The 9312-nt window shown below is 42.1% G+C and overlaps 1 long non-coding RNA gene across 1 annotated transcript; it reads right to left on the minus strand.

Moving 5' to 3' along the window:
• Window positions 1-1675: 1675 nt before the first annotated feature.
• Window positions 1676-5855, minus strand: LOC109289352. Its single transcript, XR_002095346.1, has 3 exons — window positions 5680-5855; window positions 4028-4216; window positions 1676-2463 (listed from the first exon to the last, which is right to left on the minus strand). It is a non-coding gene; the product is annotated as an uncharacterized LOC109289352 (long non-coding RNA).
• Window positions 5856-9312: the final 3457 nt, after the last annotated feature.

A 9312-nucleotide genomic window follows, 5' to 3' on the forward strand; every position in this document is an offset into this window, starting at 1 on the left:
GCACAACACAGGATGAAGCCCCAGGGTCTTTCTCCTCCTACATTCCTTCAGTCTTTTCTTTTGGACCTCTTCTGAGCGTCAAGTGTGCATGTCAAGGAAGCACTAAGGTAAGACATGCATGATACAATAGCTATCTACCAGGAAAAACCCTTTTAGACTTCCAGCTCTTGCAGGTATGCAAATAATTTCAGAAAGGTGAAATGATGCCTGCCGCCTTGCAATGCAGCACGTCAGTATTTAACTTCCCTTTCGTCAGTTCTCTTAGACCAGGGTCAGCCAAAGTACAGCTTGCAGCTGCTCTCCCCTTTGATTATTGATGAGGAAGGTTATTTATTTTTTCGTGCAGTTCTGGAGGTGTGCAAGACATTTCACACAAATAGAAGATGACAGGACCTGAAGAGTTTACACAAATCAGATGCAGCACGGTGAGTGAAGGCAGACAGTGGACTGGAGGCTTAATATTATAATTTGCAGATGCATCCCATTAGCTGGGCAAAATGTGGGTGTGAGAAACCCACAGTTGCTACTACTGGGCCTTTTCCCTATGTACAAGAGTCAGTTTGGTATCAGCTGCATCCTCTATCAGGAGGACTTCAACCTGCTTTTGTGGGTGCACTTGGCAGGCCAATCTCAAACTAGCACACTGGACTCCTTCAAATAAGCTGGGTGAATTATGTCCCACCAGGAAAACTTGTAGAAAATGTTAAGAGCCTTATTAAATATACTGGAAAAACATGATACAGTGGAATTGGGCTATTCACTCTTCTGCAATAGCTTCAAAACTTAAGAGCTCTTTTATGAGCTCCCTAAAGGTTTCTAAACATCAATAGGAGTTAGGTACCTAAGCCTAAGCCCCCTAGACTGGAGCTGTAGCAAAGTCATATAGTGCCTGTGGATTGGGCACAGAGTGAGAGGGAACACACCTAAAATACTGGGTTTCATCATTAGGATGAAGAACCTCTCTCCCTAAAAATTTGTCCTGCTTGCATACCTGCACTGCATCTGGGCAGGACTCTGATCCAGCACCCAGAAGCATGTGGCAAAGAACAGGCAACTTCAAAAAATGCCAGAGGTCCATAAAGCCAGATGCCTGGCCACTAGGGCCCATGGCTGGAGCTCAGCCTTTAGGCAGGTATGCAAGCAGGACAGTTTCTGAGCCATGGGTTGCTCTTTTCTAATGAAGCAGGATTCCTTTTCCTCACTCACCTTGGGCTATCTTGCTGTGCCCAGGCAGGATGGGTTTGCGATTTTTGACATTTCCAGCACAGCTTTGCTCCCACACATGATCCTCAAGCATAATACTAGGATTTCATCCAAAGCACAGAAAATTAATGTCACAGTAGAAGTCTGGTAGCTAGATTATGCTACTATATACTGGGATACAGTGAATCTAAGATCCTATACCATCCCTACCACTCATATCCAGGGCACAGGAGTAGTTCATGTACAAAGACTGACAATTTCCATGGGCAATAATCCACCCATTTGTCAGTAAGGCCATTTCCCCAACTCCTGGCTTCTAAGCAAGCTGTCATTCTGTATTTTGTACCAGTCAGACCATCCTCCACCCTGCTGGGGCATCACATGAATAAGCGAAGACTTTCTGTGAACTTTTACAGTTACTGCAATGCCACTTTTCTGGGTATCCGTTTAGTCATCACAGCTGTCTCATTGCCTGTCTGCCTCATCATGACAGTGTCCAAAACAAAATGGTGGAAGCAAAGAAAGGTCTTTCTGGTACTACTTCAATAAGAACAAAAATTTTGTGTGTATCAACAGCAACATGCTTTGTACAGGTGAGTGTTGAAATAGGGGATAATACCAGTGCAGAGATATTCAAATACAGATTTTGGAAGACAGCACAGCCTAGTGAATTGAGTTGGAAGCCAGAAACATATCCAATCCATGAACATGAGCTCCTTTTTCTAATGAGTTTATTCCCTAAAATGTATTCACTGTGTGGCTGGTCATGGAGGGTGGTATTTTCAGAGGTAATTCTGGGCACACAGGTTAAAATATGTAAGCTCTGATTTTTTGAAGATGCCGGGCATTTGCAGCTGGAACTACACCTAGCCATCTTTGAAAATGATGTCCAACATGGCTCACACCAAAAATAAAGGCTCCCAAAATGAGTTGTCACTGTGAAAAAGTTTACCATTAACTTCTCCATCTCACTCACCTGCCTCTAAAATGCAGATGATTGTATATTTACAGGCAAAAATTCCTGTCAACTTCAGTGGGCTTTGGAAGCAAACACTAGGATAGTCTAAGGGGAGAACATGCACTATTCAGATAACATGACCTAACCTTGTTTTGCTCAGTAGTGATCTCTCTTGTTGATTTTGAAGTCATGATATTCATGGCTTTATATGATGGTGGCTGATTGCAAGAGGCCTTGAAGGATGCAGCAAATACAAGGAGACACAGAGGCAATCCTTAGGTTCTTGGTAGGGATATGCCATGCTGCAATGGATGAAGCAAATAAGCAAAAGAATTGAAATATTAGCATTCATAATTAATTGTGCATATTTAAAGTCCATCAAAACAAGAAACACCAAAGGCCAAAAACCAAATGCCCTAAAGATGACTGAAAAGGTCCAATTAAGATTGCTGAATGCAAGGGTCACAGATACACTATTATATATACACTGGCAATGATCTAGAGTCTCACAGAACAATAGGGATCAGACAGACATGAACAACTGCCCCAAAAGAGGGATGGGTAGAAGGTAGAAGCATTATTGAGGAAGCTGTGTCAAAGTGTACAGTGCTGTCAGCGATTATTCAGTGGAATTCTTCCTAACTGCTAGAGCCATAGAGTCGGCAATATTTATTGGAAAGGATGCAAAAATCGTAGAAGCACATCTCCAAGCCAGACTCTCAGCTAGTGTAGAAAGGGCACTGACTAATGAGCTGGCATGAGGAGACACATTTTTTTATTCCATGGTCTTTACAGGTTGGCTGCAAGCCCCAAAAATTTTGCAAACCATGATCATTCCTAGGGGATATCTATGTCTGGTTAGTTTGTTTGTTTGTATGTATAGTCAGTAACTAAGGTCATAAGCTTTATAAGCATTGACTGTCTCTGAACAGTTACTTGGCTTTAATTTTCCAGCCATGGTGTTGAGACTTTTAAGCAATATTGTTAATAATAGACATGCACTTTGTTTTAGTTTAAACTAATTATAGACTTGTCTGATGCATCATGTGCATGGGTAAAAGGTAAATAGATCGTTATAGCCCATAACATCTAAAAATTAAAGTCTGCTTTCAGTACCTATACATGTTCTCTGGGGTGGGGTGGGGAGGGGGCTGTTTTAATTAGAGCAGCTCTCGGGGGTCACTCTAATTAAAATGCCACAGTGTCTCGTGTATTCAGCATCCCGCGTTTCAAAATGGCAGGGGGAATGCTTTAACTAAAACTCATTGAATGAGCTTTAGTTAAAGCACCTCTGCCACCATTTTGAAATGTGGGACACTGAATACATGAGAAGCTGCAGCAGGCTGGAGCATTTTAATTAGAATGCTCTAATTCAGCAGTTCTCAACCTTTTTTGTACCAGGACCCATTTGTAAACATCAATGGCCAGTCCTGACCCAGTGCCCCTCACTCCTGACCCACTGCCCCCCAGTGTGTGGAGCAGGGTGAGATGTATGTGGAGCATGGCGGGCCCCAAGAAGCCCAAAGCAGCCCCCCGCAGGCTGGAACTCTAGCAGTCTACAAGGGTAAAACCACGGTTTCCCACATTTTTCTCCTTTAAAGGAGAATCCATTTTTAAAGTTTGTTTGCAACCCTTTCACATATTCTTGCTACCGACTTCTGGGTCGTGACCCATGGGTTGAGAAACGCTGCTCGAATCAGAACGTGTTCTAATCAGAACGCGTTGGAGCATGTGTATAGGCATGATTTCACTGGTACGGCAAGAGTTAAGTGAAGACAGAATTTGCCCCAATGTTGTTTTTTGCCATATAGTTAAGCAAAAACTATCTATCATTGTCTTTACGCATATTTGTACAATTGCACCCACTTTGGAATTACTGTGGTATCTCCCGATCTGGATATTTTCAGTCCCTGAACAAAACTTCCCGGTGCCTGGTGCCTGAAGATGAACTATTTGTATGCCACAAAACCCAGTGTCTGTTAACATTGTGCAAATTCTGAGATGTCCTTAGTCTGCTCAGGTTTAAGCTCACTTATAGTTGGTAGTTGAGAGCACCTGCACAAAAGAGTTTTGTTCAACTGAATTTTGGCAGAACATCTGTTCTTTATATCTATACCTGCATTGACTTGCTAACATGATGCTTGTAAGCCGAAGAGAATTTTCAACATTTAGTATTTAGTAATTGCTATTCAGCATTCTCTTGTTCAAAATGGTTCTCATCCAATCAGGGAGCAGCACAATTTGCTGTTGGTGAACTTCTGCATATCACAAATAATGAATAACAAACAGGTTACCAATAAACTATCAGCTGATAACTTTTTATTCGGTCAGCATTGGCCAATATTTAAAATTATAGCCACATCTGTGGAGATCGAGATTAGTTTGCAAAGATCGCATGAACTGGAAAAAGCCCTATATCCATTGCATTGTTTATGTGCAGGTAATGATGCAGAATCATCAATACAAGATTTTACCTAGATTTCTATTATTTGATGTGGTAAAGAAAAAAGAAGTCTACCAGGAAGGAGGAGTGCTCTCCAGAGAACGAACCTGTTTACTGTAAACATAATATTAAAAAAAGAAAATAAAAAGAGCAAACTCATTAACATTTACCAGAGGCCCCTCTGGGCATTGTGCCATCCTCATTGCTACTCTCTATTATTGGGGTGTATTTGTCATAATTATTTTGTTCAGGTTTCATCTTTAACTTCTGTTCCTCCGAGTTTACAAGCGTGTCCATTTCCTTCAAACTGAGCTTTGGCAAAAGGGAGAGGGGTGGGTGGCAGGGCTTTTTGGAGAAAGAATTAGTTTTAAAAAACTGTTTTGGTCATTTCAAACTGCACAAATACAGCCCTGGGGAATAGGTTCTGGGGAACAGAGGAAGTGGACGTGCTAATTAAGTATTTTCAGTATCTCTTCAGACTTGAGAGGAAAGCAGTTGTGCTCATTACAGGCTAACTCCTGGAAAGCCCCTGCAAACTGAAGTGCTGGGTGATAATATAGGGAAGGATGTGGGGGGAGCGATGTATGAGCTCTCTGCAGCTCTCAGATCCACTTGTGGGAGCACAGTTGGTAAAGGGTGACAGCAGCTCCAGTACATTTCCAGTAGCCCACAGACTTGTGTACTGGAGGGAATCTAGAAGGGCAAAAAGCCAGGGGGAGATGGCTAGAGAAGGTTATGCTGCAACTCCAGTTTTCCATCTGGAAATGACCAGGGCTGCCAAGGCTTCCTACTCATGCACCCCAGTACCTCTGGGGAATCCACTGCATCCCATCCATAGTTTGTTTCAGGGTGCAATGAAAATATGGTTGGGAGATACCCATTTCCTAGCTCATTTGCACGGGTACTTCCTTTCTTTCACTCTATACTGCATTATTCACCACAGGGAAGCTTTTGGTCCTAGGAAAAGGTCACGCTTACATTTAATTTAAAAGGACAAAAACTGCTAGTAAGACTTTGCCTGTGGTGGTTAGGAATTCCACCTAGGCAGCAGCACGTGGTAAGATTTCAGCATTACCTGTGCACTGGAGTACAGTGTGATGGTCCTAAATGCTCTGGCCACCTAACTAGAGCCTGATCCAAGGAAATTTGAAGTCAATTAGCTTTGGATTGGGTCCCTGACCCTCGGCTTCCACAGATGTCTGCTTGCAAAGCTAAAAGCATTCATTCAGTGCCAGGCTGGAAAAATGCCAGGAACCTAGAGGCAATCATAAAATAAAAGGATTTGGTATTTAATGGAGGAATCTTGACAAATGTTCCATTTCCCGCTTTTTTAAACAACAACACATTCTTTGTTCCTTTGTAAATGTATGTCAGATATCTTTTTAAATTGTGGGATATATATTAAACAATTTTAAATGCCAGGTATTGTAACAACACGTTGGACGCACTGGGGGTTAACAGGGTTCAAATTAAAACACGCCAGTATGACATCTGTGTAGCAGCGGCTGAATGTGAATGCTCCCTGCAGCACTCTGATAAGCAGAGAGTAATTGTTCTAGGTGCGTGAGTAGCTTTACACAAGTAAGGAGGTGCATGGGGTTGAATGGGCCTGCTCACGTGAGTGTCTGCAAGATGGTGGGACCTTAGTTCCTTACTACCCATTTTTTTACCAGATGCCCAGTAAAGATGATGCATCTCCCCTAGCAAGCAAAAAAGAAAATGATACAGAGTTCTAGCTATATTTCCTACTGCGCTTTTTACTACAAGTTCATTTTGAAGAAGACACTTTTGCTGACTCCTTTACATAGGAGAAGTACTGTGGTGGGCTCTTATCGCATCAATCACAAGAGTGTTTCTAGAAACAGGACAGTACGTGGCTAGAGATAACGCATCGTGGAATCTGCTGCACCTGCTTGGCTGCAGTATCCGTCCTGGTGGTCACATGCATGTTATGGTGATAAGAGATAGTCATTTTTGTCCCGTGCAGACCGACACACTCTGTCCCACAGAGCAGAAGTGGGAGCAGTGGCGGTTTCGATCTGATCAACCAGAATGAAAAGCTTTTAAAAGCCTGGTTGGTGTCAGACTTGTTTAAATCAATTGCCTTGAGAAACCCCTACAGAGCCCATTTATGCTGAAAATCTCCGAGGAGGAAACAATCTTTCCAGCTTCTCACTATTTTTACGAACAACACCAACCATTTTTTGCAGTATAAAATTTCAGCCCACAAAAGCCAGTTATAGCAAACTATTTCCATTCTAATTACTATCATTAAGAAGTCAGGATCCGCTGTTTTTTTCCTCTTTGAATGCTTAAAGCAGATTTTGATCAAGCATAATTTATTCAGCGTACAGGTCATCACTGCTTTTCTTACTGGGAGTACTTTACACTGCCCTGGCTGTCACTATTTATTTCACCTCATCCAAAGGTGTTCTGGGTAACTTCCAGTCAAGTATACATTGTGTGGTCCCCTTTTGGAGTTTAATCCACAGTGGATGCAAGTTTTTAGGAGCCACTACCCTGATCTGTAACTCAAACTATAGAGACTCATGCCTCTGGTTCAGTGTTGACCAAGATGGCATCTATCATGCTAGGCCAGCCTTTCAACGTTTTTAATGTGAGGCACCCCTGATTTGACTTGAGGCTTTTGTGAGTTGAGTGACACCCCTGAGCCTGCACTTATCTCCTCACGCCTGCTTATGTCCTAACACCTGGCACCCTGGCACTAGGCAGTTCACAAGAGAAACTGAGACATGGTATTAATGTAAACTTGGATTCATTGGCACAGCTCTGTTGATTGTAAGTGTGCCCATGATCCCTGCCCTCAGGAGCTTACAAAGGCTTCAGCTGTGCTCCATGTAGGTGCAGGGGTTTGTTCAGAAAATTCACTGAGAAAGACTAGGGGAACACAGCTGCTCCATGAAGCCCATTGCACACCATGATGGAGAAAAGAAGGATTAACCAATATGGTTGAGGGAGTTTTAGGAGAGCTCTTAATGCTTGGGCAAGTGAACTTGATCCAGAAAGCTGTTCCACAGGTGAGAGTGGCGAGGAAGAAAGTGCAAAGAAGATTATGGGAGAAGTGCATGGCCTAATTGCTTCTTAGTCAAATATCATAACCCTGTCCTGGCTTTGCAACACTTTACCGTGCTAATTATTTCTCAAAAAAATGTAGGCAGATTATGTACTGCCTTTTTACATCTGGCCAGAAGAGATCAAGCTCTGCAACATGCTCTCATTCATCTCATCAACCAGCTACGCTAGACATTTAACTACGTGAAAAGTCAGGCGCCCCTTTTTGTTTTAACTTTTCTGAATTGCTGTTTTATTTTTAACAGCTTGCAACAGAAGAAAAATGCGTTATCGCATGACTGTCTAAAGTAAATAGTACATTGTGGTTTTGGGCTTGGACACTTGAATGTGCAACTTCCCAGCAACAAGAACTGTTCTCTCTGTAGGGTATTTCTGGTAACACTTCTCTTCTGTTAAGAAGTAAGGAAAACTGTTACCTGGGAGCTGAGACAGTGCTATTCAACAGACAGTGTTAATACTTATAGGTGTAAGCATAAAGGTATACTTTAGAGTTAGGAAAAGAGACAGTACATTCTTGCTTAGCAGAAAAATTACAACAGGTTATAATTATTATAGAAGACATGAAGCTTTGGGTGATCCTGAATATAGCCCTGACCTTGTTCGTGTCCAGTTGGGTTTCCTTGGGCAGTTAATTTCACTTTTCTGTGCTTTGGTTTCCCACTCCATAGAAATGAATGTTTCTGTGGTTTATTCTTGAACATTTGAGCAACCGACACATGTACCTCAAAGTCACTAAAGGGTTACATCATTTAGACTGCTATAAAAAGTTCACTAAAACAGTGTTTCAAAATCCACCTCACTCAATTGTACTTTCTGTTCTCAACATTGTGCATGTGGTTTGGCTTCTAGTATCTAAAGTTCAGGCTACTGTGGTTTGACTTCAGAGGAGTATCGATGAATACAAGTGTTTTAAAGATTTGAATGGGCTGTGCAGTCCCTTGGAATATACTCCTATAACACAATACTGTATTCTACAACCTTGATTATATAGGTCTTGACCATCAGTGGTTACCTGCATGATGACATCATTATTAAAATTATGTGAAAGGGATCTAAGTGCCTTTTCCAGATGTACCAGTCATTCTGCAAGAAGCAGAAAACTCTTGACCAAGACCCAGGGAAGCAGAAGATGGGCATTAACAAGTGTTATGTAAAACAACAGCAGTAAGGTCTGTACACGTGCATGGCAGGAGGCGTGATTGTAGGATGCAGCATAAGATCCTATTGTGCAGGTGCAGGGGAATCGCCCTGGATTGCAGCAGCTGCGGTCTTCCAGCTATGGAAGCACAGGCTACTCATGCAAATTAAAGCTGGAAAAACCAACTATAAAGCTAGTACACACTTTTTAGCAATAACTTTATAGCTGGTTGGACCTTTTTAAGATGCCACAGTTAATTTGTACATGTAGCCAGTCTAAATTGTGCAGTAAACCAGGTAATTGCACAACAGATGTAACATGTAGAGGGGGGCCTGGGTGATTTCTTAAATGAAATGGACAATATTTACCATTCCTAGCCCAAAATATGGAATTTAGGCTAGGTACAGATGTTACACTTATTGTGCAATAAACATGCAGAAAGCACTCTACAGTCGTAACCTAACCAAGCAGACGTTC

This window comes from Gavialis gangeticus, unplaced genomic scaffold (genome assembly GCF_001723915.1).
Source record: "Gavialis gangeticus isolate Ggan-Ray unplaced genomic scaffold, GavGan_comp1, whole genome shotgun sequence".
NCBI lineage: Eukaryota > Metazoa > Chordata > Crocodylia > Gavialidae > Gavialis > Gavialis gangeticus.